General features: G+C 35.7%; 1 pseudogene; it reads right to left on the bottom strand.

Moving 5' to 3' along the window:
• Positions 1-22,675: 22,675 nt before the first annotated feature.
• Positions 22,676-24,034, bottom strand: LOC143563279 (uncharacterized; annotated as a pseudogene).
• Between the last annotated feature and the right edge of the window lie 2,113 nt (positions 24,035-26,147).

Consider the following 26,147-nt stretch of genomic DNA (forward strand, 5'->3'; position numbering starts at 1 on the left):
TCTTTGAGTTGAAGCGAGTGATGAAGTCTAGCAAAGATTCGTCTTCCTCTCGGATGCAGTTGAGGATCGTCCATTGCTCTTCAGTATATTTTCTTTGTTGACTGAAGTGCTGGCTGAACTTGTGCTAGAAGTGTCACACCCCGACCAAAGACGGCGGAACATGCCGGGGTGCAACGATTGCTCATAAGCGCATGACACTATTTAAAGCTACAATATTTAACAAACTCATTTCATTTCACAACATCGAAAATGTCACATAACCAAATATTCATAACTCAAATACAACAAAATATAACAAAATATAGCAAATCAAATATTGTTCATTTTTGCTAATATCCTAACGGTATTTGTGATGTTTTCTTCACCGAACTCCATAATCAACCTAGATGCAAACCTGTAACATTTCATAAAATAAAGTTTATCAACACAAAGGTTGGTGAGCAATTCATAAGTTTGAACAATAGATATATAGTATGAAAAGCCACAAAACTAGTATACAAAACCATAAATAATAGCTATAAACTTGGATAAATAGTTATCGCTAACAAGTTAGCGACACCCAACTATAAGGGGTTGCCAAGTAATTTAGGATTTTATAGTTATCGTTAATTGCATTACGTTAACGACACCTTGACATGAGGGGTTGCCAAATGGTCTAGGATTTATAGTTCCACCATCCAAAAGCGATAAACACATAGTCAAATAAGCATAGAACACCAAATCGAGCAATTATTCAAGTAAGGTATACAACAACGTTTGTGGTTTAAGACCCCAAGTATAAAACATTTAGTTTAGATAAGTTGAAATGTCACCCCCAAAATAAAAGATAGAAAACGGGATATGAAGTTACTCACGTTCAAGTATAAACTTGAAAGATTGATTATTTGGAGATTTGCCGGAACGACGAGTTTAACGTATGAAGCCTAAATAAAAGAAAGTCTTGGATTTAGAAAGGTTGTCTTGAAGATCATTAAATAAAATAATTGTTGCAAAAACTAATCAATTAAAGTTCAAGATTTAAAATGTAACTATTTAAGAATTTATAATAATAACCCTTTTAAAAAATGTAAGTTTGCTCAAAACCGGGTTAAAGTATCTAACCTTAATATTTACTTAACCAATGTTAAGTAATAAGGTGGGGAAAATGCTAAAATGCAAGTTCCATTAGGCTATGTAACATCCCGAAATTTCTAAACTAATAGTTAATATATTATTTTGTCGGGTGAAATAAACGAGTTAGTGGAACGATAATAATAATAGCAAAATATGAAGACTTAGTAGGATAGTTAGATGGGATTAGATAGGGACCAAAAGAAAATATGGGCCTTTGTTCCATGGGCTTAAGGGAGTATAAATACCCCCTTAAACCCCAATCATTTCCATTCCATCCATTTATCCATCCTAATCTCTACACACCCCAAAACACATAACCCGAACCAAGATCCAAAGGCGAGGACCCGAGCTCGTTGGTGCTAGATCGTCGTGACGAACCAAAGCAACAAGACCAGCTCGTGTTCGTAGTTCGACTCATTTACGGTACGTTTATATCGAGAACTTGTTCGTTTAGGTTTGGATTAGTATAGAAATGATAGATCTGTGTTTGTATGGTAAAAACGAATCCAACAAAGCTAAACTTACTGAAAATGGTTACGATTTGATGGGTTAATCGATTGATAAAAGAACCCGTAACCTATATGCCTAAATCGCACCCTTTAAACATCGATGTTAGGTCGATTTGATGGTTGGGGTTTGTAGGCGCTGGTCAGACGATTCCGTGGATACCTAAATCGAGTTATTTGGTTAAGAAACGAAGATGATTAAGGACGAACAGTAGCTGCAGCCGACAACTTTGCCTGCAAGCTAAGTTCGCCTGATGAACTTCGCCTGCAAAGCTAAGTTCGCCTGATGAAAACTTCGCCTAACGCTAAGTTCGCCTAAGGTTTAACTTCGCCTAAAGCTAAGTTCGCCTAAGGTTTAACTTCGCCTAAAGCTAAGTTCGCCTAAGGTTTAACTTCGCCTAAAGTCAAGTTCGATTAGAAAATAAATTAAAAACCTAATTGAAAATGTGTTAAGACAGTTAATGTAAATAAAATTTTTCCAAGCTGACCTGGCAGCTCGACCCCAGCCAGGGGCTCTGCCCCTTGGACCCTGCTAGGGGCTGCCGCCCCTAGACCCCGCTGCCAGGGGCGCTGCCCTCGGACCCCCGTTCGTTGTGGGTTGTATAAAGATAGAAATACAACATGAGTAGTAGTAGTTAATTGATACATGTAAATATTATACAGTTAGCCGTGCACAGCTCAAGAAGGGAATAACGATTAACGGAGAGCGTAACAGGATTCAGGTGAGTTTCTAGCCCCATTTCCTTGTTATGTTTTCGGGGCTGTGTGCATACTCGATGTGAAGTGTGAATACACTTACCTTAAGTGGTAAGTGTATGCTATAGATGTTATACGAGGTATATATTTTATAATGCTTGTCGGTACGTGAACGATCTTCGGATATTGCACGTATCGCCAAGGATTATAAATTCCAAGTGATTGATAGTGTGTATGAATGTTATGATGTGACTTGTTTATTACGTAAATACTGAACTGATATGAAGTGTGATATAGGCAGGTAGAGGTAGAGTGTGTTAGAAGTGGCAAGAGTCTAGTAAGGGTGTTAGTGGCATAACGTGAGCGCGTGATAGGGAAAGCCTGTACGTGCCATCGTTATTATGTGTGTATGATTGTTGATGTGACTTGCTTATTATGTAAATGATATGAAGCGTGATGTAGACAAGTAGAGGTAGAGCGTGTTAGAAGTGGCAAGAGTCTAGTAAGAGTGTTAGTGGCATAACGATAGTACGTGGTAGGGTAAGCCTACACGTGCCTTCGTTATTAAAGTGGCAAAGTTGCATAACGTTTTACGTTATTAAAGTGGCAAAGTGGCATAACGTTATACGTTATTAAAGTGGCAAAGTGGCATAACGTTTCACGTTATTAAAGTGGCAAAGTGGCATGACGTTATACGTTATTAAAGTGGCAAAGTGGCATGACGTTATACGTTATTAAAGTGGCAAAGTGGCATAACGTTATACGTTATTAAAGTGGCAAGGTGGCAAAGTGGTAGGCGTAAATAAGAGGCTAAGTGGTAATGTGAGCAGGTTAGATAGTGGATTACGTGTCTGCGGATACGTATATAATGTATGTAGTGGTTGTATGATAAGTTGGTTGATTAACTAGAACTCACTCAGCGTAGCTGACTTTTAGTATGCACGCAGGTGATCAGACCAAAGAACTAGCATGAGGATGGCACATGGCATGGATTGAACGGCTGGCATCTTAAGATGGAAGAAAAGATGTTTTAAATATAATGATTTGTTTTACAGTATCAGAGAAGAGATTGAATGTTTTGTAACGAATGCTTCAAGTAAACGTTTCCGCGAAAGTTTTAATTAACTCTGATTGCAAGAACTGTGTTTATGAGTAAATCCGACGTTAAAGTAGGGCTACCGGTTTGGGGCCTTACAGGCTAAAGATACTAAAACGGGTTTTTAACGAGTGTTCGGGTTGTCGGTTCGGGTCTTGACAAATGGTCGAACCCAAAGTCAACTTTCCAAAATATTAATTGTTATGAGATAACTCATTAAAACATACTAACACTTAACCAAGTACGTAGATCTATTGTTTAGAACTAACAACGCACGTTAAGCGAGTGTTCGGTTTTGTCGGTCCAAACTATGTTATGAGATCAAGTTGGATCCAACTATTCCAAGTACTTAAGAAAAATAATTAAAATCAGTTTGTAAACTATTTTTTTTAAAGAAATATACAAGTCTTGATAACTAAAAACACACTTGTGTGTCTTAAGCGAGTAAAAGTCGGTATAGTTCGGTCTCCATCTCACAAATAGTTCATAGATGGTTTCTACATGCCCAAATATCATAGAACTTGTATATTGGTTTATAAATGAAGAAAACTTAAATTTTACAACAAAAAAAGTTAACTATAAGTCTTTTAAGCAAAAGTTTCGGTTTAGTTCGGTTTCCATCTCCCAACGAGTTCATAGATGGATTCCATATGCTTAATATCAAAGAACTTGTAAAAATGATTTTTGAAACTCAAATCTAGCAATAAACATGTTTAAACAACTATTTTAACAAAACTAGTAAACAAAAGTTCGGTTTCCGGTTTGGACTAGTTTCGGTTAAACCGAGGTTAGTCTTATACAAACCCACACCATGGAACTTGTAAATAATACGAACAAACTAAAGGGTTAGAAGTTAGTCATAAGTGATATGTATAATAAGTTATGTGTGTGTAAATATATATCAAGAACACGAAGTCCTCCATGAAGCCTTGCCTTATGACATTCGAAACTTAACCAACCAAAGTCGGTGAAGTAACAAATAAAGGAAACAAGGGGTGTGTATTATATATATGTTGTACCACCATATTCAAGAGTTAGTAATGTTAGATGAACAAGTTAGAATGAAAGACTATAGTTAGTTTGACTTGAGAAGTCAAAACTTCAAAAAATACATAAGAAATAACAACCTTGAATCTATGGAGTTTGAGAGAGTTTTTTGGAGATGTAGCAAGAGTAAAATGAAGAAGATGGGTGTGTATATATAGGGAAGGAGTGAAGGGTTGGGTATAAAGATTCTTTTATGGTTTGCATAAAAATGGGTATGTTTAAATGGTCAAACAATGCATAATATAAAAAAACAATATTTTATATATTTTATATTTTAAATGACAAGATCCAATATTTTATATATTTGAAATGTTCGGGTTACAAACGGGTCGGGTTTACATAACAAAAGTGACCCGAAATTGACGAATGTCACAGGAAGTCTGCCCAATCATAGATGTGGTGGACCGGTAGACGATCAAACCACGCTCTGGCTGCCCCCACGAGCGTCATCTGGAACATGTAACACCATGTGGGTTCCGTCCAATTACTGACGGTTGCCCCTGCTATAAATCTGTTCAAGTGATCGTCCGGATCAGATATGCCATCGTAAGTGCCTATGTTGGACATCTGTTTGGCACTCTTTGGAGCGATTGCTTCCGCAATGTCCCTTGCAAATTTGGACGTTCACGCATTCGCAACAATTGGTCTGAAAGTTTTGGAGAAGTCACGTGGGTTTCCCCCCGTGTTATTTGGTTTGAAGGTTCCCTCGAAATTTCTTCTCGAGTGGAAGTCTGCTTCTTTACGCTTCCCTTTCGCCTTATGACGAGGGTTTGCGTCACTGTCAGATTCTTCCCAATCTTCATCATCCAAATACTCGCAATCATTGCTCATGTTGAGCTGTTGTCGAGTGCTTCCGAATTCGCCATTGGCTTGTTGGAGTGAACGTAAACGTTCGTCCAACTCGGCTTGGAATTCTTTCTGACGTGCTTCCGCCCAAGTTTTAACTTGATCTAGTGTTTGTCGGGGAAGCCTCGTCTGTTGTTTCTCCAACTGGGTATCAATGAATCCCAGGGGAGGATTGTTTACTGCACTTGCCCTGGCTTGGGTAACCGGGGTAGTGTTCGTAAAAATCGTGTATTCACCGGTGTTCCCCCCAGTAGCTGGGGTTGTGGTTACCGGAGTTTCTTGGTCACTCGGTGGCATTGGCATCGGAGTAACCTTAACCATCTTTCCAGAAGTTTGAAAAAACTGAGAAAAAGAAGAATTAGTTCTAGCTTAATGCAAGGATGGCGCCAATGAAGAAACACTAAGTGACCCCGGCAGATTAAGGATAATCTTAGGGTTAAGTAGATGTTTCCCACGAGGGTTAGGTCCGGCATAGATGGTTATTCTTCTCAACCTGCAAAACAGACACCGTAAGCTCGTCACTGAGAAGGGGGGGTTCCTCCTTGTGACCACCCTCCGGCGTGAGAATCGGACTAGATTGCTCTGAATATAAGTGTATATTGAGAGAAATAGCTAGAGAGAAGATGATGATACCGTTCCAAGGTGTTGGAGTATTTATAGCCGAATGTAGGTTTCCAAGCAGGTACGACCAGCTGTATAATATTCCTTTTCCACCAACTATGGGCTATGTTCGTGCCACGATGGGAGTTGGTGGGTAGGCAGCGGCTGATAGTGACATTTTGTACTGGAGCGTGCTCCTCCTCGTACTATTGTCGGTGAGCTGTCACCCTGTGATTGGTTCATGGGTTGCTTTTGCCAGATCTTGTCTATTTGTCCATACCATGGTAGGTATAGTACAAAAGATCTTCTAGAAACGTACATACTGGCTCATTTGGGCGGGAATATTCCCGCCCTGCTCATTCCATCTTCAGGTGACATTACTGAAGTATAAGAGTTAGTGCCTTTTGCGTGTAGCCTTACTGTTAGTGCGGGTAGCCTTCCTTCTTGGCTTGTACCCACAGTTGCGGGGACAGGCAGGGTACTGTACAAAGGGAGGCTTTCCTGCGGGGACAGCTGGCTTACTGCGTGTAAGGTCTTCATCTCTGAGCATGGTGGGTCCTGCGGATCCAGTTGGTCTATGCACAGACGTACCTCTTCAAGGTGAGTCTTGCGGGTCCAACTGGGCTTTGCGGGGACCTACCTTTTCATTAAGTTAGTCCCGTTACATGTTTCTTAGTCAGTACTTACATATTCCATAGTCAATAGTTTAATGGTCGCTAAGTCAACAGTCCAAGATACTGAAGCATATTTTGACCAATAATTATGTACAAAATAATTTCTAGTTTGATTAACTTTTAACCGTAGAAAAAAAATGTTGAATTATTACTATGTAATGTGCTATGTCATATATGTATCATGATTACATCTTATTTCAGCCTTGTTGGTATAGGTTAGGGGTGAAAACTAGCTAAGCCGATCGTAAGCTACTCGAGCTCAGGTTAAATTTTTTTGCTCGAGCGAGCATGGCCCTCAAATAAAGATTGTTTAGTTATCAAACATGATCTCGATCATTGTATCAAAAGTTCGTTTAGGCTTGTGGAGCCTTGTGTATTTTTAATTTTTTTTACCTCTTTTGGACTTTTGTATATAACTTTCACAATACACGGCCAAGCCGTGCTTTGCTTTGACTCGTTTAAGGTACTACGTAAACGAATTCGAACCAAGCTTGGGCTTATTAAGGTTTTTCTCAAAACATATAAAAATAAATAAAAACATATATAAATTAGTAAATAAATGAAAAAGCTAAGCCCGAGCTTGACAAACCAACTTACAATCCGAACTCTCGTAAGTTAAAATGATCCGAGCTCAAGCTTGGCTTAGCTTGTTTACATATACAGGTTTACGAATCTTTTGGATTTAAATGAAAACATGAATATCATGAAGGGGTCTAACTGCAACATGACTAAAAGTTAAGGGTATTACCATTAATAAATTGAGAACTACCTCATTTTGCTAAGTGGGGTGGGCCCATGGAACATACACGTGGCAACTTCTCCTTAACTAACGGATGTTGTTGTGTGGTCCCTTTCTTACGTTGATACACTATCAAATCTTGTGATGACGTCATTGGATACGCCATACCATACGTTTTTCCTCTTTCTTTCTTTCTTTCTTTCTTTCTTTCTTTCTTTCTTAATATTAAATAAATAACCCGACCCGAATATAACCCATTATTATGTATACGTGTTCTAATTAAGTTGTAACCATCTTAAATAAGTTTATGGTTTATAATGCAAGGGTTAGAAAATGTTGTAAATTAGTTGATGAGTTATTTAACTAAACAGGCTAAACATATCAATTTGATTACGGGCTATTTAATTAAATATGTCAACCTAATTACCTAAACATGACCCTAGTAAACTGGTTAAATATGACAATTAAAAACTGATTTGTTTTTGTGTTTGTTCATGAGCCGAGCCAAATCGATCTAGCATAAGAAAGAAAAAAAGTCAAGTGACAGCCAACATGATGGTTTATTAAACCGGTTAGATATGATTAAAAAAACCTGATTATTTATGTCTTGTTCATTATTTTTTCCTTTTTTCAAATAATGTAAAAAATATGGTTGTTCATGAGTTGAATCGTACCAAGGTCGAAAACAAAACCATGTGACAACAACGCACACATCTTTGATTATAATCCGCACGAAAAATATACATTGTACCGTATCAAATTATTCTTGTATTCTCCACAATGTATCATCAAAGTCACAGTTTTCAACTTATTCGTACTTTTAACATTTCATGGAAGCAGCCCACGGCTTTATCTTGAAAAGTTTTATTTGTTTTACTTTACGTCTTTACAGATATTTGAAGATGCTTGTATGAATAGCAAGAATACAATGATTAACTAAAGTTTATAATCCCATATAGGCATTATATGTATCCCCTATAACATGATTATAAGATTCTATCATCACCACTATCTAACCAATAAAAAATTCAATATTTTCTAGCATTTTCTCCTAAAATAAGTAGTATATGTAATACGTTCACATGAACTTAGAACAATCTTAAATATAAAGTTTATTATTTTTTTATTATTGTTATTATTATTATTTTCAGTAGACGTTTGGAACTGTTTTAAAATACGCAACTCAGTGTTCATTATTTTTTTTAATAAATTCTATTAATTTAAAAACATTTTACAAGAAAATATTTATTAAAAGAAAATAAGCTTTGTTTTCTAGTTTCATAATAGTTTCAGACTTAAATACAATGTAAAATCAGTGGCGAACCCAAGCGTGATGTAACCTCAAAAGAAATATATATGTGTATTTTTATAATGTTTTCTAGTGTTTAATACTCACTTTTTTGGGTAATATACTAAGATATAGACACTGATTCATCACACGTATACGAAAAACGACTCTGTAAAAGTAAAATCTTGGATAAGAAGAATCGGATAACGTCAGAAAGGATGGAAAAATCATGGTATATGAACATGAATAAGCATCGAGTCATATAGAGATTATATAAAAAGTATTTAACTATATATAGAATCCATTTGCAAATTTATTAAAAAGAAAGGAACTTTTTGTATGGTCACCATTTTTAAGTCAATGCTGATTTGATCGAACAATAAAATGATTTTTCTTGTAATTGACCATTAACGGGAACAAGATAGAGGTGATATTTAAGTATTTACCAGCACTTTAATCCTCTTTTATTATCATTTTCTTAAAAAATATATATAAAGTGACAAAAGAGGGTAAAGATTGAGGGTATAACGGGGTGCAAGTGGGGTCTTTGAGATCATGTTGGTGCTTCTAAGGTAGACAAGCACAGTTTTTATTTATTTATTTATTATTATTATTATTGGTATTTGTTCTTTTTTATTTTTGAATAATTATCTAAATTAACGAAACAAGAAGATTGAAACACATGGTTTAGGGATTGTTTACACAATAACATTGCAATATGTGTTTTAGCAAGAGTTTGTTTCTTTACGTGTACTGTACTAAACTATAAATGCCTTTATATTCGTCTCCTCAAAGTTAAATAACTTGATCCATCAAAATTCTGGACGCCAAATCTGAGAGATGTCATCCTCTTCATTGAAAATAAAGAGCAATGAAATCACTTATTGATAGTAGGGCCTCAATATAATTTGTTAGGGTTTAAGGACCTTAACAATTTAACACACCAATAGAAAGGTGGAATACCAAGAAACAATCAGATCAATGAACAAACACATTATTCTATTGGTGTATCGATTCAATCCGTATGCAAAAAGTGATCTTTTTTTTTAGTTCATCTCAAAGTATTTTCATACATAGGTTAGGGTTTAGGGTTTATTCCAAGACACACACAATGCTCATGCATATATCACTATTCCCTTGCTTTCTCACGCTATTAATGACTACAAAGATGTGATAATGTCTCTAATTGCACGAAGTTCCTATGTTGTCACATTCAAGTGTTTGCTCCATGATGTGTCCTCAACGTTGCGAGTCATTACTTACCACGACAATCGAAACATCAAAACTTATGGATGAGTTTTATGAAACCTCAACAACTCATGTTGATCTTTCTATAGATATTTTTCTCTAGATAATTTGATACTTAACAAATCAAATGACAATAATAGTAATATAATAAGTTTATATGATTCCATGAATCGATGCTACCTTTTTAAGCAATGGTGATGGAAATTGAAAAGCAACAATGAAGTGCATAATCATTTCACCATCATGATTGATAAAAACAAGATTATTCTCCATGTATAAAAGAAAGGCCCACTCAACACCATTCGCCATCTCCACTTTGGTGGGATGGTAAAGGCTTTGGCCTTTGAGTGAGAGGTCCAAGGTTCGATTCCTGGCAATAGGTGTTATAATGTAAATAGTACGAGGAAAGCTCTAACATTCAAAAAAAAAAAAAACTCAACACCATTCATTTCCAATGAGAATCTCACATGCCTTCACCACTCTTGCAAGTTATTTATTTATTTATTTTTAATTCAAGTAAGTGTAACTTAATTATCTTTAAAATCAGTGTATTTATAGTTATACTATTGTTTTTAGACAAAATGAAATAAAATTTACTCAAGCATTGATCATGTAATATGTAAATTTAATAACATTAAAAGTCTTTAATTAACATGTTTGTTAATTTATAAATTAAAAAAATATTTGTAAAATTGATATTTTTGATATAATGTAATATATACCCCCACCTTTACAAAACATGTCACTCATGCTCAAAGTTTTGGGCCTAAAGATGAGCCACGATAGCTTATATCTCCAAAGTGTTATATAAAAGAGGACAATAAGTATGTTTTATATAAAATTCCTCTCTAAATCAAATTCGACCAAAGTCCACCAAGAACTCATACAACTAAATTTTTAGCTAAGCTTAACAATCAAAGTTAAACTTAGCCAAGAAGTTCTAAACTTAACACATAGGATGTTTTTGCAAAATTTTTGATGTGCGCTCATAAACCTATTAAAACTCAAGAAATGGCCAATGAGTTTTAGCTCAATTGACATTGAAGAGGAAATGACAATTTGTGATGGAGGCTGCATGTCTCAAGTTTGAATCCAATCCCAAATGATTTTTTAGCAGTGGGTATTCGAACAAAGAGTTTTCCTCGAACAGGAGATGATGGGCTTGAGCTACAAATCATTGTCTGTGATCGGGGTGTATGTGCCACCTTTTGCAATTAGATTACCCCGAATAGTGGGAGCATTCACTGGACGCTAAAAAAAACTCAAGAAATGTGAATTTACTTGGATGAAAAGCTCACCGGGTAAAATTAGACACATGTTAGTTAAGATGGATATAACTATATAAGAAAGCCTCACTCATAAATTCCCATCCAGTTTATAGATTTTATTTGATTCCTCCTTATGTTGTTTCACACACGATTTTGTTCATATGTGCATCCCTAAAGCAAACCGCCCGCTCATAATAATTCTAGATATTTAAGTTTGTCTATTTTTGTGAATCTTATGATAAATATTATTATTGCTACACTTTTGCATTAACAATGAACAAATTAAACACAATAATCAAAGTTAACTTGAATAGTATGTTAATGATAGGATAATATAAATGCATGTTCCTTAACCAAACGGGTTTGATCAATCTATTGTCACTTATCATAACAACAAGAAACAAATGTTGTCTTAAACTTAGCACATTGGTGGTTCGTCGGTTGCAAGATTTTGAGAAGAGGAGTGAGAGGCTTAGATGGCAATATTGCTTAATTTTCTATGAGAAACGTTGATCATAAAGGAAATTATTATGATATATTAGCTGTCATATTTAGTTGCCTGTTTAGTTTATCTGTTTCCTTTTTGTTCTCCTTGATCTTAGGATCTTATTTTGTATTTAACCTCTTGTTATGATATGAAAAACCAAGATTGAATACCAAATTCTATATGGTATCAGAGCGGGTTCTCAAGAACCACCGCTCGTAACCTAAGATGGCCGGAGATAAATCCAGCGGCAGTGGCAAGAATGAAGCCATCGACGCCAACTCACCCTATTATTTATCCCCTTCTGACTTACCCAAACAGATGCACGTCAATGAAACCTTAACCGACGGAAACTATAGTGACTGGGCGAAGGAGATGACAAACTTTCTGTTTGCAAAGAACAAGATGGGATTCGTGGACGGTACGATCCCTAAACCAGAAAAGGCGGCAGCCAACTACATGCTGTGGATGCGTTGTGACGCCATGATCATTGGATGGCTCACGACAGCGATGGATAAAGACATCAGGGGGAGTGTGAAGTATGCTAACGCCTCCTCTGAAATATGGAATGACTTGAAGGAAAGGTTCGGGAAGGAGAGTGCGCCTCGAGCCTATGAGTTAAAACAATCTCTCTCAATAACCCACCAAGATGATTCGTCCGTTTCGGCGTATTATACCAAGCTCCGTGGGATATGGGATGAGATACAATCTGTCTTTCCCATCCCGCGATGCACTTGTGGAAATTGCACTTGCAACATTGGGAAAAGACTCACTGAATTCAAGGACAAAGAACGATTGTATGAGTTTTTGATGGGTCTCGATAGGGATTTTTCAACAATAAGAACTCATGTTCTTTCCATCAAGCCCACTCCCACACTTGGAGAGGCCTATCGTCTAGCTTCTGAAGAGGAACAGCAGAAACAAATCACCATGATGAGAAAAACACAGGTGGAGCCGGCTGCGTTTAGAACTCAAGGACAACGGGAAGGTTCTTCCAGCTTTCAACGAAGCAAACAAGTTGATCATTGTTCTCACTGCGGGAGAGATGGTCATAAACGGGAAGGCTGTTTCAAATTGATAGGCTATCCCGAATGGTGGTCCAGTAAAGGTAAGATGGACAAAGGGAAGCCGAAGGCTGCACACGTTGAGACCGAATCCAGTCTAGCGGGCCTAACAGAAGCACAATACCAAACTCTCATGAAACATCTTGGTGGCAGTGGGCAGCATACAGAAGGTGAACCTACTCGTAAAGCAAACATGGCTGGTAAGCGTAATGAACCTGATTATTGGATCTGGGATTCGGGTTCGACCGAACATATTGTACATAAACAGGAGTCTCTTGAAAATGGCACTCGAGCCATACGAGAGGCGCCTGTTATGATACCGAATGGCGACAGTATACCGGTAGAAGCTAAAGGGAACTGCACCCTAATTGGTGGAATTAAAATCAAAGATGTTTTACACATTCCTAACTTCAATTGCAATTTGCTTTCTGTTAGTAGACTATCAAAGGAATTACAATGTATTGTAAGTTTTTTTCCGGATTTTTGCGTGATGCAGGACTTACACTCGAGGAAGTTGATTGGCACGGGTAAATGCGTTGAAGGTCTATATCGGATGGGGATGGTGGCTCAAGAAAGGAAGGCTATGGCAACGAAGGTTGATGCAAAAACTTGGCATTCAAGACTGGGCCATGCATCTGAATCCAAGTTATCGCATATTTCTTTTTTAAGAGAATTTTCTTTCAATTTTAAGAACAATGTTTGTGATTCGTGTACTAAAGCAAAACACACACGGTCTCCTTTTCCTAAGAGTTTTATTAAAACTACCGAATGTTTTGAGTTGATTCATTGTGACATTTGGGGTAAATATCGTAAACCATCCACAACCCATGCAAGTTTTTTCTTAACTATTGTGGATGATTTTAGTAGGGCTCTTTGGATTTTTTTAATCAGGCACAAGAGCGAAGCTAGTGATTGTTTGATAAACTTTCACCAAATGGTTAAAACCCAGTTTTCAAAAACCATCAAACGGATAAGAAGTGACAATGGAGGTGAGTTCACTTCCAACCGCATGAAAGAATTTTATGCGCGTGAGGGTATTTTGTCAGAAACTACTTGTCCTCATACACCCCAACAAAACGGAGTGGTTGAACGAAAACATCGACATCTCCTCGAAACGGCTCGGGCTCTCATGTTCAACGGGGGCATTCCAAAGAGATTTTGGGGAGAATGCATAGAGGCGGCTGTCTACATCATTAATCGCCTTCCGTCTAAGGTTATTAACAACCAAACCCCTTATGAGATCATTTTCGGACAAAAACCCGACTATGAACACATGCGGACTTTAGGGTGTTTAGCCTATTATAGCAGCATAGAGACAGGAGGTGACAAATTCGAATTCAAGGGAAGACCGGGAGTGTTTATGGGTTACCCACAGGGAACGAAAGGTGTCAAAATTTTTGATCTTGAGCACGGAAAAATGATAGTCTCACGTGATGTCAAGTTTGTTGAGAATAATTTTCCATTTGCTTATCTCAAATCCAAGGATCCAACTTCTGATATTTTTGAGCTCCCCATGTGGCATGAAGATGTTTATGCCAAGCATATGGAAGACGACAATGGTGAAGAAAATGCCATGTCCGATTTCTATCAGGAAACCGAACCCATTGAGACTACTGAACCGATTGAAGAGACACAAATCGAGGATAACATTGCCATTGAAGAATTTCATGTTGACCCTCTGGCTCCACGGGACACAAGGATCAAGGTGCCTCCATCCCGACTACAAGATTACAACGTGTCACTACCACCATCCATAGACCACGCCAAACCCGTGCACAATCGAACTTCTTCTACGGTACATCCTCTTTCCAATTATGTTTCTTATAACAAATTTTCGGAATCTCACAAAGCTTTTTTAGCGGCCATTACTGTTTCAAATGAGCCAAAATCCTTCAAAGAAGCTATGCAGGATAAAGATTGGCGTGATGCCATGCAGCAAGAGATTAAAGCTCTTGAACAAAACGAAACATGGACGTTAGAACAATTGCCAGAAGGGAAACACGCCATCGATTCGAAGTGGGTTTACAAAATAAAATACAAACCCAATGGCGAGATCGAGAGATATAAGGCCCGTCTAGTGGCAAGAGGATTTACTCAGATAGAGGGAATTGATTACCATGACACTTTTGCCCCAGTTGCAAAACTGGTTACTATTCGAACTCTGATCACGGTTGCTGTCAAGAAAGGATGGTCACTACACCAATTGGACGTAAATAACGCTTTTCTTCATGGTGATTTAAAGGAAGAAGTATACATGAAGATACCGCAAGGTTTTTCCAATCCAGAAGAATCTAGAGTTTGTCGTCTCAGAAAGTCCCTATACGGATTGAAGCAAGCCTCGCGTACTTGGTATCAAAAGTTCACAGTCTCGCTTCTAAATATTGGTTATAAACAATCTCATGCTGATCATTCCCTTTTTACCTATCAAAATGAAAGCAAGTTTGTGGCAATTTTAATTTATGTTGATGATGTCGTTATTACTGGTAATGACGAAGATATGATTCAAAGAACCAAAGCTCATTTGGATACGAATTTCAGCATTAGGGATCTTGGCCCATTGAAGTATTTCTTGGGTATTGAGGTTGCTCGGACTGAAGATGGGATTGTTCTAAGTCAGCATAAATATGCCATGGATATACTAATTGATTGTGGGCAGCTTGGATGTCGACCCAGTGGTTTTCCCATGGAGCAAAATCTAAAGCTTGATAAATGTCTTGAAAGTCACAAGGTCGATGCCTCTCTTTATAGGCGTCTTATCGGGAGACTGTTATATCTTCAGGCCACGCGTCCTGACATTGCCTATGCGGTCAATGTACTAAGCCAATTTGTCTCCGATCCCAGAGATAACCACATGAATGCAGCTCTTCGCGTGCTTCGTTACATAAAATCTAGTCTTGGTCAAGGTATATTTATACCAAAGGATGGTGGAATCCAACTTGTCGGTTATTGTGATGCCGATTGGTTGGGTTGTCCTTTCACCAGACGCTCGCGGACGGGTTATTTGCTGCTTTTGGGTGGTGCTCCGGTATCCTGGAAAACAAAGAAACAGTCAGTAGTTTCCCGTTCCTCGGCGGAAGCTGAATACCGTGCTATGGCTACTACAGTTAGTGAAATTCTTTGGATTCGTTCGCTGCTTAAGGATCTTACAGTTGACATACATGATGCTACACCTCTTCATTGTGATAATCTAGCTGCCAAACATATTGCAAACAATCCAGTTTTTCACGAGCGCACCAAACACGTGGAAATGGACTGTTTTTTTGTCCGAGAACGTGTTGAATCCTGTGAGATCTTGCCCCTTCACGTGTCCAGCAAACAACAGATTGCAGATCTTTTTACCAAGCCCTTGGGAACTCAGCCTTTATGTGATCTTCTTGGCAAGCTAGGTGTTCGAGATCTCCACACTCCAGCTTGAGGGGGAGTAAAGGAAATTATTATGATATATTAGCTGTCATATTTAGTTGCCTGTTTAGTTTATCTGTTTCCTTTTTGTTCTCCTTGATCTTAGGATCTTATTTTGTATTTAACCTCTTGTTATGATATGAAAAACCAAGATTGAATACCAAATTCTATAGATCAATCTGACGTGTTTTTGCGAAGATCAAAACAAACAATAAAATGGCTAGAAAACTCGATGACTAAATCAGATGCTTCAAGGACCCTAAGGTTTTTTGACAAATAAAATTTAATATTCAAAAGTAAACGATTTATTTTCTTTAATTCTCAAATCAAAAGTCCTTATAAAATTTTTCAACTAACTTAGAGATAACGGTATATAACTGAAAGAAAAACACCATTACACCAACCAACAAAAATGATAAACACTGAACAAATCGATTATTCGAAACCAAAAAAATATTAGAAACTAATATGCTAGCTCCTATATCAATTAGACATGCGTTGGATAACTGGATTAAATCTTGTACGTTAAAAGAAAGCCATTACCAAAAAAGAATTGCTCTAAATGATAAAACTTTCCATTAGTAGAGAGAACAAATTTGTCTTTTCAAACTGAACTTCATATTTAAATTCCTTGTAATCGATACATCTTTTTGTTTTTTTACTAATTCATTATCCTCTATATCACTGATCCTAACATATATATGCATCTTCATTTATTAAAACTCAATATTTATATACATATATATTACGATGATAAACATATATGTTTATTACATTAAAACATCCATTTAAAAAAAACTTAGTTACTCAAAATGGATATGCAATTTTAGTCGTGTCATATCTATAGCAAATTAAGACATTTCTTTTTAAAATTATTGTTGGTAATTATAGAGGATTAGGTGGATCTAACAACCAATCAACATGTCATTAGTGTCCCTTATCTCAATAATTATCCAATTAATTCATAAGGAAATTATGCAAGATTGGGATATAATTTATACTTTTTCGAATATAAACCACATGCTTACGATTTTTATTTCGCGTTTTTATTTTAGACGAGACTTGAATCAAAGAAAGGAAACACAATATACACTTGTATATGGTTGTAATCATAGTAGTAGATAAATTTCCAACATCAATTTGGAATGTGTGAGCTAATATAACCTTAGAACAATGTAAATGAACATGTTTAATTAGTTTATGGTTGCAATGAGCTAAAAAGAATCTAACAAGGATTATGCAATAATAAACTAATTTTCCTTTAATATTATTCTAGTAGTTAACACATACACATACGCTTATACGCATACACATACAGATACGCATACAGATACACATACGTAGACTATTCACACGCTTACACATTAGATAATGAGTATCTAAACATAGACATGCAAACCTTGAATACACATGCATATATCTAAACCATGACTAATTGAATTATATACACACATATATAGACCATGAATACACATTGCAAACACACACACACACACAATACACCATACATACACATACTTTTATCAAAACAAGATTATGCATTTTCTTTTAAATTTAAGCATTCAAAAATAATTATTTAAATTGAACTACAAACATGATGATCGTGCATGGATTTCATGTTTCATGCATAAGTATTACAACATTAAAAATTATTACCCCAATTATCATCCAATGTACACACATTATACAAATCCACAAGACTAACTGTTAATAACTTAACTTTATTCTAATAATAATAATAATATACTCGGTGATTTTAATTACAAAACTAATTAACAAAAATCACCCTTTAATTAACCCCACATTATCTAAAATCGTTACACAAAACTAATCCGAAGGACAAATCCACGAATCCTCGTTACCTGGAAGACGACCATCATCATCTTCGTCGTCATTTCTAATTGAAACGTTAGAAACGACGACGTTTTGAGAATTTCCATTCCTACCCTCAAAGTTCCCAAAATTTTCATCTTGACCCCTCCATCTTTTCATCGACGACGAACTAACAAAAGGATCCGAATTCCCCATAACCTCCGTTACATTAACTTGTAACGGAGGAAAAGTTTGTAACGAAAACATATTATTATTATTATTATTATTTAAACTCGACAAGTTCGGGTGCGGTTTAATAATATTGTAACTTTCGGAGGGGTATATTTGTAAATTACTCCCGGAGTTTAAATAACTTGCCGCCGGCCGTAAAATATCACTCCGGCGAGTAAACCCACTGGCCGGTGATAACGTGGCAAACGGAGAGTCTGGTATTCCGGTGTACTGCTGAACCATTCGCCGGAAATTCGCCGTGTCGGTGGTCATCACGGTGGTCGGAGCACGGCGGGAAGCCCGTGTACGTTTTTTCGGGTTTTTATTCGGGTTCGGATCCGTCTGAGTACCCGGATCATAATCCGGATTCGAATTTTGAACCGGATTGAGAGGATTAAGAGAATTAAGATCGTATATTGAATTAGGGTTAGGGTTTGGAATTTGGGGTTTTGAAAAAGACAATGGATTGAAGAAATTGGACTGAATGGTTATGCGATTGAAGTGTGTGGAAGAGTTATGGTATAAGTCTCCGGCGCCGCCGTGGCCGCCGTCGTCTCCGCCGCCGCCACTGTTGCCGGAATCCATAGAAGCTGAAAATGGAAAGAAAGAAGGAAATAAATGTGAGAGGTAATAATAATATTTATGTATATGTTATGTTATTATCATATGTGTCAATTTTTATTTCTATAATAAGGAAAAAAAATTGAAATTGATTTTGAATAAATTAATGTATATATTTTATTGCATAATGTACAAGTTGAGTTTAGGAGTGTTTGATTTGGTTTCATGATGTTTGGTTGGTTTATGTGGTCTATAGGAATCCATATTGAAAAGTATACAATGTCTTGATTATTAAATTATTGTTTTTTTATTTTTTTAATTTATGATACATTTTATATTGACATGCTTTTAAGTTTTAAGTTTTATCTAGCGGGCCATGGGTGTAAAACCCCACTAATAGCCGGTCAATCGTTCCAGAAGGTCTTAAACAACCAAGAGAAGAAAAATAACAAAATATGGTTGGCTAGTCTAAATGATGTGCAACCAAATAAATAAGATTTGACCAATGAATTCAACAATAGAATCTATTAGTTTTAAGTAGTTCTTTTTAACAACGTTTAACATAATATCCATTATCCAAGTGCTTGCTATTGAGAGATGTTAACTATTTATATTGATTTTGAGACTTTAGACTTGACTTATTCAAAAACATCATTAAGGAGATGAGTCTGTTTTGAATGTGAGACTGTAAAAATCTCAAGCCTCAACCGTCATCTCTATGCAATTAGACTAGAAGACCAATTGCTTAGTTTAAGCAGCAAGTGTTTTGTTACATTGGAACAAAAAAATGTAATATTTTTTAAAGAGATTTATAATTTATTTATACATAAAAATATATGGTCTTCATATCATTAAGTTAAATTTAAACAAAGGCTAGCTTTTATTGTAGAAGCATAGATAGGTTTTGTGGATAATAAATATCATCCACTTGTGTCGATAATTAAGTTGCCACAAGCTAAATGCTTTACGGATGGATTCTAGACTTAGGGGTGTTTGGGATTGTTTATTTTAAGCAATTTATGACTTATTAATTTTTTAAAAGTTAAAAGCTGTGTTGGTATTGCGTGTTATTATTAGGGAATAAGTTAATAAGTTACAATTAACTTAAGGAAAAAAGTTATAAGGAGGTAAAATAAGGAATCCTAAACACTCCCTTAGGGTTAAGGCATAACAATGAAAAATGTCTTTTTTTAAACGGTAAAAGTTAGAATACTCCAAAAATCTTATATAATTACACTTGGTGAAGATGTTAAAGTGCAACTGTCACTGCACTGCCACCTGCTGATGGTAAAGTACCACCCAATGGGTAAGACTGGTTTGGGCCTCGTGTTACACATTGGGCTTCGTAGCTTGGGGCATGTCGATGCCGGGGGATAATCCCTCATGGCATTTTTGTTTGTGTTAATAAATCGTATGAAATATGTAATCGACAGAGTACACACATTGGTTATGTGAGTTAAAGAAAACATTGTATGACTTGACCTTGATTTTAAGAAGTGTGAGGGAGGCGAAATCGTCTAGAGCTGAGGCGAAAAGTCCAAAGCAAAGGGCTTTTCTTACTCGATGTGTAAAATATATAAATGTTTTAAATATTTCCTATAGGTTTGTAGCCACATATACTCAGTATTTAGACTTAAATAAGCTTTATATATGATTTAATATATAAACTACATTAAAGTGTAAACTAAAAGGCTTGTTATACAACATCTTAACGGATAAAAGATTCATAGGGTACAAGAGGTGGGTGACTCATGGCTTTTTCAAGGTGCACCTCAAGCGCCTCAGGTGCGTCTTTTGAAAATACCGTGCCTTTAGTCGTTTGGAGCCCATCAACTTGCGCCTCGCGCTTTTTTAAACCAAAGACCTGACTAGATCTAGCCATATTTACTTTATCTAGAGATTATAAGATATCAACAAAAATAATTGAGAATGAGTTGAGAAAAAACACGGTAACGACACAATTTCAAATGACTTGTTAGGCTTTGATACAATGGCTCAGTATACGACAATAATTGCATCTATGGAAAAGGTGGTCCCCAAAGGGACCATTTTCGGTCCCTTTTCAGAAGATTCCCTTGGCTTGATCGTGAGCGCTTGTATGATAATGACCTTTAACCGTCTCGTGCTAGGGCCAATTTTGTCTTTTCCTCTGTAGACGTGCCAGTGTTCAGCCTCTGTTTATTGCTTAGGGATAATATCCCAACAATGTGGTTTAGACTTTTACATAATTTGAAGTACGCATGAGATTGAGATGTTTTCTCCCGCATGAAATATATTGAATATTTGAATCGGGCTTGCATATTAATTTTTGTTGTGTAGTGAAATGTGAATGTTAAATGGTTTTTTTAAGTATGTTCTTGTGAAGGCGTGAAGCCAGTTTTTAATATCAAGATGGGATTTTAGGAGGTATATTGTTTTACATTTTAAATTGTTTGTGACGTTACACGTCTCTTAAATTTGGTATAACTAAATCGACTAGTAAACCGGTAAGACAACTGGTTCGTAATTGAAAACATTGATAAAATCTTTAATAATTGTAACTCAGACACCTATGCACCAAAAAATTGTAATATTTATAGAGTAAAATTTAAAATGAAAACATCTTTGTATTATGATTTGTGATTTAGTTTGTTTAATAATGTATTTATTTGTTAAAAACAGAAATCAAAACCCCAAAATCGTAAAACCCCCAAGTCAAGTTTCCCTCTCTCCTTTTTTTTTGTCGCTTTTCTATGCTTGTGTCTATAGAGATGCGCAACCAAACCAGACTTGAAACTGCCTTTAGTAAAACTGTTTCAGGTTTGATCCAATATGTCGATTTGAAATCAGTTTGGATCCGATCCAATATGTCGGTTTTAAGTTGGTTGGAACATATTCATTTTCAAGCTGAAAATAAGATTGGGAAGTTTAGTCGTGTCCAACAACAAATAACTGTCATAAATTTAATTTGTAGTCAATAACACAACATGAATCCAACACAAAATTCTTAGGTATGAGTTTACTTGTTTTAATTTATAGATTAAAAGAACCGGGTATGCAATTTACATAAAATGTCAAAATTTAATATATAAAAGAAAACTCAACATTAGGCCAAACATAACTGTTTAAAATTCTACTAATTTTTTATATGAATTTTGTAACTTATAGTATTAATATGCGAAAAAAAGAAAAAGAAAAATCAGATTAAACAGGTTGTGCTTGTGCTAACCCGTAAAAACTCGGGTTGCGTTTTATCTCATGCGTTTGATACGATTTTTAGGTTCACGTCTCTGATTTCAAATTCGTGTCAAGTTTTCAAGTTATTAACGTATTCGACCCATCAACTCACAAACATGATACATTTAACACCATAAAGTTTGTATACATTTTTCTTTCTGAATATAGGGAAATAATTGAACTCCCATTTCTTTAGTAGCACGCAACCAAGGCCCAAATATAAGGGTCTAGACTCTAGACACATGTGAGCAATTAGCCCGATTGAGGTGGGCCCTCCGGTTTTTTAGAACCCAATTTTTAGGGCCTAATTATTTCAATTAGATTAATTGTGATTTATAAATAAATAAATATTTAATGTTATACAATTTGATAAAACGTGAAAGATTATTTTATAGAGAAAAACGCGAGAAAAAAATGTTGTAGCATGTAATTTTTTTCTTTCTAGACAAGTAAATAAACAATATTTTTAACGTATCTATCAACCGTGTAGTCGTTTAGGTTTTTATCACATTTATGAATTAAGAGATTTAGATATTCGGTTGAAGTTATTTGCCTACAAGTTATTTCTTTAACTATTTATATTAGAAATTGAAGTAAATTACGACAACCGCGATCAAGTAAATATGTGTATATCAACTGTATCAAGAGTACGTGAATAAATCAAATCATTGTCACATATATTTATTCAAAAAGAAAATATAATAGAGCCATAACATATGAAAACTATACATAGTTTAACAAAATCTAATTAAATGGTAAAGATTAAACACATAAAATCAAGTAAAACAACTTCACGATCATTGTAAACAAGCTTTAACTTCTTTAAGACATTCAATGGAACATCTTTTTGATGTTTTTGAAGGTGAATCTTTGTTAATTCCACCAACAACCCATGTCTCTTTTGCAATGTCACATGATAATTTATAGAAATCACCTTCATACTTCATCAACTCCATCAAATTTTCCTTTTTATTTCCAAAATTATGTTCATCATCATCATCATCATCATCATCATCATCATCATCATCATCAACGCCATCATTAACGTCGTCATGTTCATCGTGTTCTTCATCCTCCTCTGATAAGCTCCTTGTAGGTGCGGAGCGACACCTCATTAACAAGAGTGCATTTGGTGGTGGCACACATGGACCTTGAGCTTCTTCATCATCTTTAGGGTTTTCATTTTCTTCTTTTCCATGCAAACAATCTTGATTATCCTCTAAAACCATAAGCCACTTTGAAAATGCCCTTCTTGATGAACCCTCTTCAATATCTTCATCATGATCATGACCATGTTCATGATCTTTATCATGATCATCATGCCCTCCAAACCCTATTATTTTCTTTACATGATCCCTTTCATCCTCATTACCGTTATCATTATCATTATCAATATCATCGTCGTCATCTGATGTAACATTTGCGGTTGGAAATGCACCAAAACATCCCAAATTAAACTTAAAACTCCTTAAAGATGTCAGGATTGCATGGATTCTTTCTTGAACCCTATTGCATCACCCCAAGTATGTTTCTTTCTATGTTTCTTATTATTATGAATCCTTTCGATCTCTTCCATCACTGATTGCCAATTCTTGCATGATCTAGACTTGGGTCGGGCCTTGATCTGTCCCACACATGTCACTTTCGGAGATCTTGGCTCAGATAATTCAGACCCCACCGGGTTCCTTTTAGACCACAAACGACCGTCACCACCACCACCACGACTGTGGCTCGTTATACTTGATAGTCGCGATGGGCTACAAATCATCTTTGGCATCATTGTAAGATGTGATCTTGTGGGAAAACACACCAAAAGATCTGTTGATGAAGGTCCTTTTTTCACTTCTTTTCTTTTCATCTCTTTTTTAACACGATTTCGCTAGAAATTGTGCGTTTCTTTGCTGGAGATCTTGTTGTTGATGATGTTGATGATGAAGTGTGACCTGTCGTGATAAAAATGACTAAATTTTGAATGAAAATGGCATAAACAATTGGCCTTATATGAAGTAGTGTAGCGGCTACTTTTTTAACCATATGTTTTTGAGCTTTTATAATGGCTACTACTTTTGCAATATTCAAATGGGATCTTCACAAGATGACTTCTTTCTACCACAAGCCTTAACTTTTACTTTATTGTTGTTCACATTAATTAAACAATTAATTAAGGAACTAAATAGACAAGTTAATTAAATAGTAATCTAATTAACAAGCAACCTTGATAGTTAATATAACATTTATCATTTAAGACTTTGTATGAATTTTTTTTAACGACCATTTGAATCACTAATAACCCAATCATCTCAAAAGAATCTGTACGTAGTAGATAAATGCAATATTAAATTTGTATGAATAAATTAACCAATCTTGTAATTATTGATTGCTAAAATAGAATACTTTTTTTTAAATATGGTTTAATATGTTAAAATAATAAGATGAGAAAAGGAAAAGTGAGGTGTTTGATGATGACCACGAGCTTTGTTTGTGTAATCTCATGATACCATCAACTTGGTCAGAGTTCAATGTCACCATTGCTTTTTCATTGCTTTGTTGTATTAAATGTTTGAAACCAGCTACGTATCAAATTTTAGTGATGTTTCAATGAGATTAAATCAAAGTTTCATGTTTGGTGATTGTTTTTGTACCCTTGTATATAAAAAGTGTGGTAAAATGACAATATCATTTTCGTTTTGTTTACCTTTCACGTGATAGACATAACACGGTTTTATATAGGACTGTTAGGCTACGTGGAATGGAGCGTTTGCTCCTGACCTCCTGATGTCCCAAGCACCTGGTCCGGATAAAGGGGTTGGTGTATTGTATGCATATACAAAAAAAACACAATTAAAATCAACACAAATCAACAGTCATAACTTTAACAATCATGAAATATTAATCAAACTATAAATAAAACAATATAATCGATAAGTTTCTTTAACCCTCTAGCCGAATTTGACATCTTCGATAATCTTCTTCAACGCTCTTGCCGAATTTTTAAGAAAAAAAAAACAACAAAAATTGAAAAGGATAAAAAAAAGACAATTACACCCTTACCTCTAATTTTATACTTTATATCTCGTTCTAATGATAGTTATTAATACTTTGTTTATTTTGTGGAAACAAATAGTTTAGCACAATATTAGATTATTATGAGTGTGATTAGTTAAAGTAGGCAAGTAATGATGGCAGTTAGGCGTTTGAGAACATTAATGTAAGGGTCCTATTGCCCACTACACCTTTGCTTTAGGAATTAGACCTCACCCAACCTTTTTAATTTCTTTTTTCATAGGGAGGATGTCACATGTAGATGCCTTAAAGCTTTCTGGTCCACATTCTCGACATAGCTATTGTCAAATAATGGTTGCGTCTAACTTTTATATAATGTTTAGTTTTAAATAATGGTTATCTATCGAGTTGCTATCGAATAGACTTTATGTTTATCTCAACGTGGGATGAGCATGTAGCGAAACGCAGTGGCGAAGCTTGGACACGAATGTCGGGAGGGGGGAGGCGAACTCAAAATGTATTTAAAAAATCATAAACGAGGGGGGGGCTTAAATTTTTGGCCGGAAACAGGTAAATTACACTACGTATAAAAACTTTTGGACGAAAAAACGGCTAAATTTACACTGTTGTGCGAAAAAACAGGGGGCAGGGGCCACCCTTGGCCCTCAATATCCTTCGCCATTGGCGAAAGGAAGCTTGTTACTAAACTAAGACATTAGTTTCTCTCTGTCATTAAATGGCTGTTAAGATCTTAATTTTGGTTTTAAATCTTATGATTCAAAATCAAAGCTTGTTTGGCTAAAGTTAGTGATTGAAAAACAAGAATTATACATTAACTTTGTTTATGAAAAAGGCTAACTTGCTAAACAAATTAGTGGTCTCATGAGTAAATTTAATCTACATTCAACCACCTTATATTTGTATCCATGGTTACAAATTTAGTAATATAATTAATGATATCTTGTTTAACATATAAAACTATCGCGCAACAACTATAAAATAACAAGATATCGAAAGTAGGTTGAGAAGTTTGAGTAGAATCTTTAGATCTTGATTGGATCTTATTATCTTCATTTTAGGGAACAAAAACGATCATTTGTAAGATTTTGGTTTTTCGTCACATTTTAGAGCTTATAATTTCACATGCGTTGAATAGATAGCAAACTGAGTATTACGAGCCAGAACCATTTAAAGTAGGTGTTACCAACAAGTGAATTACTTTCGAAGGCTAGAGTTACTACTGATGATTAGTA

Source organism: Bidens hawaiensis, unplaced genomic scaffold, assembly GCF_021521415.1.
Source record: "Bidens hawaiensis isolate Kalapana, Puna unplaced genomic scaffold, B.hawaiensis_p1.1 tig00021352_1, whole genome shotgun sequence".
Classification (NCBI taxonomy): domain Eukaryota; kingdom Viridiplantae; phylum Streptophyta; class Magnoliopsida; order Asterales; family Asteraceae; genus Bidens; species Bidens hawaiensis.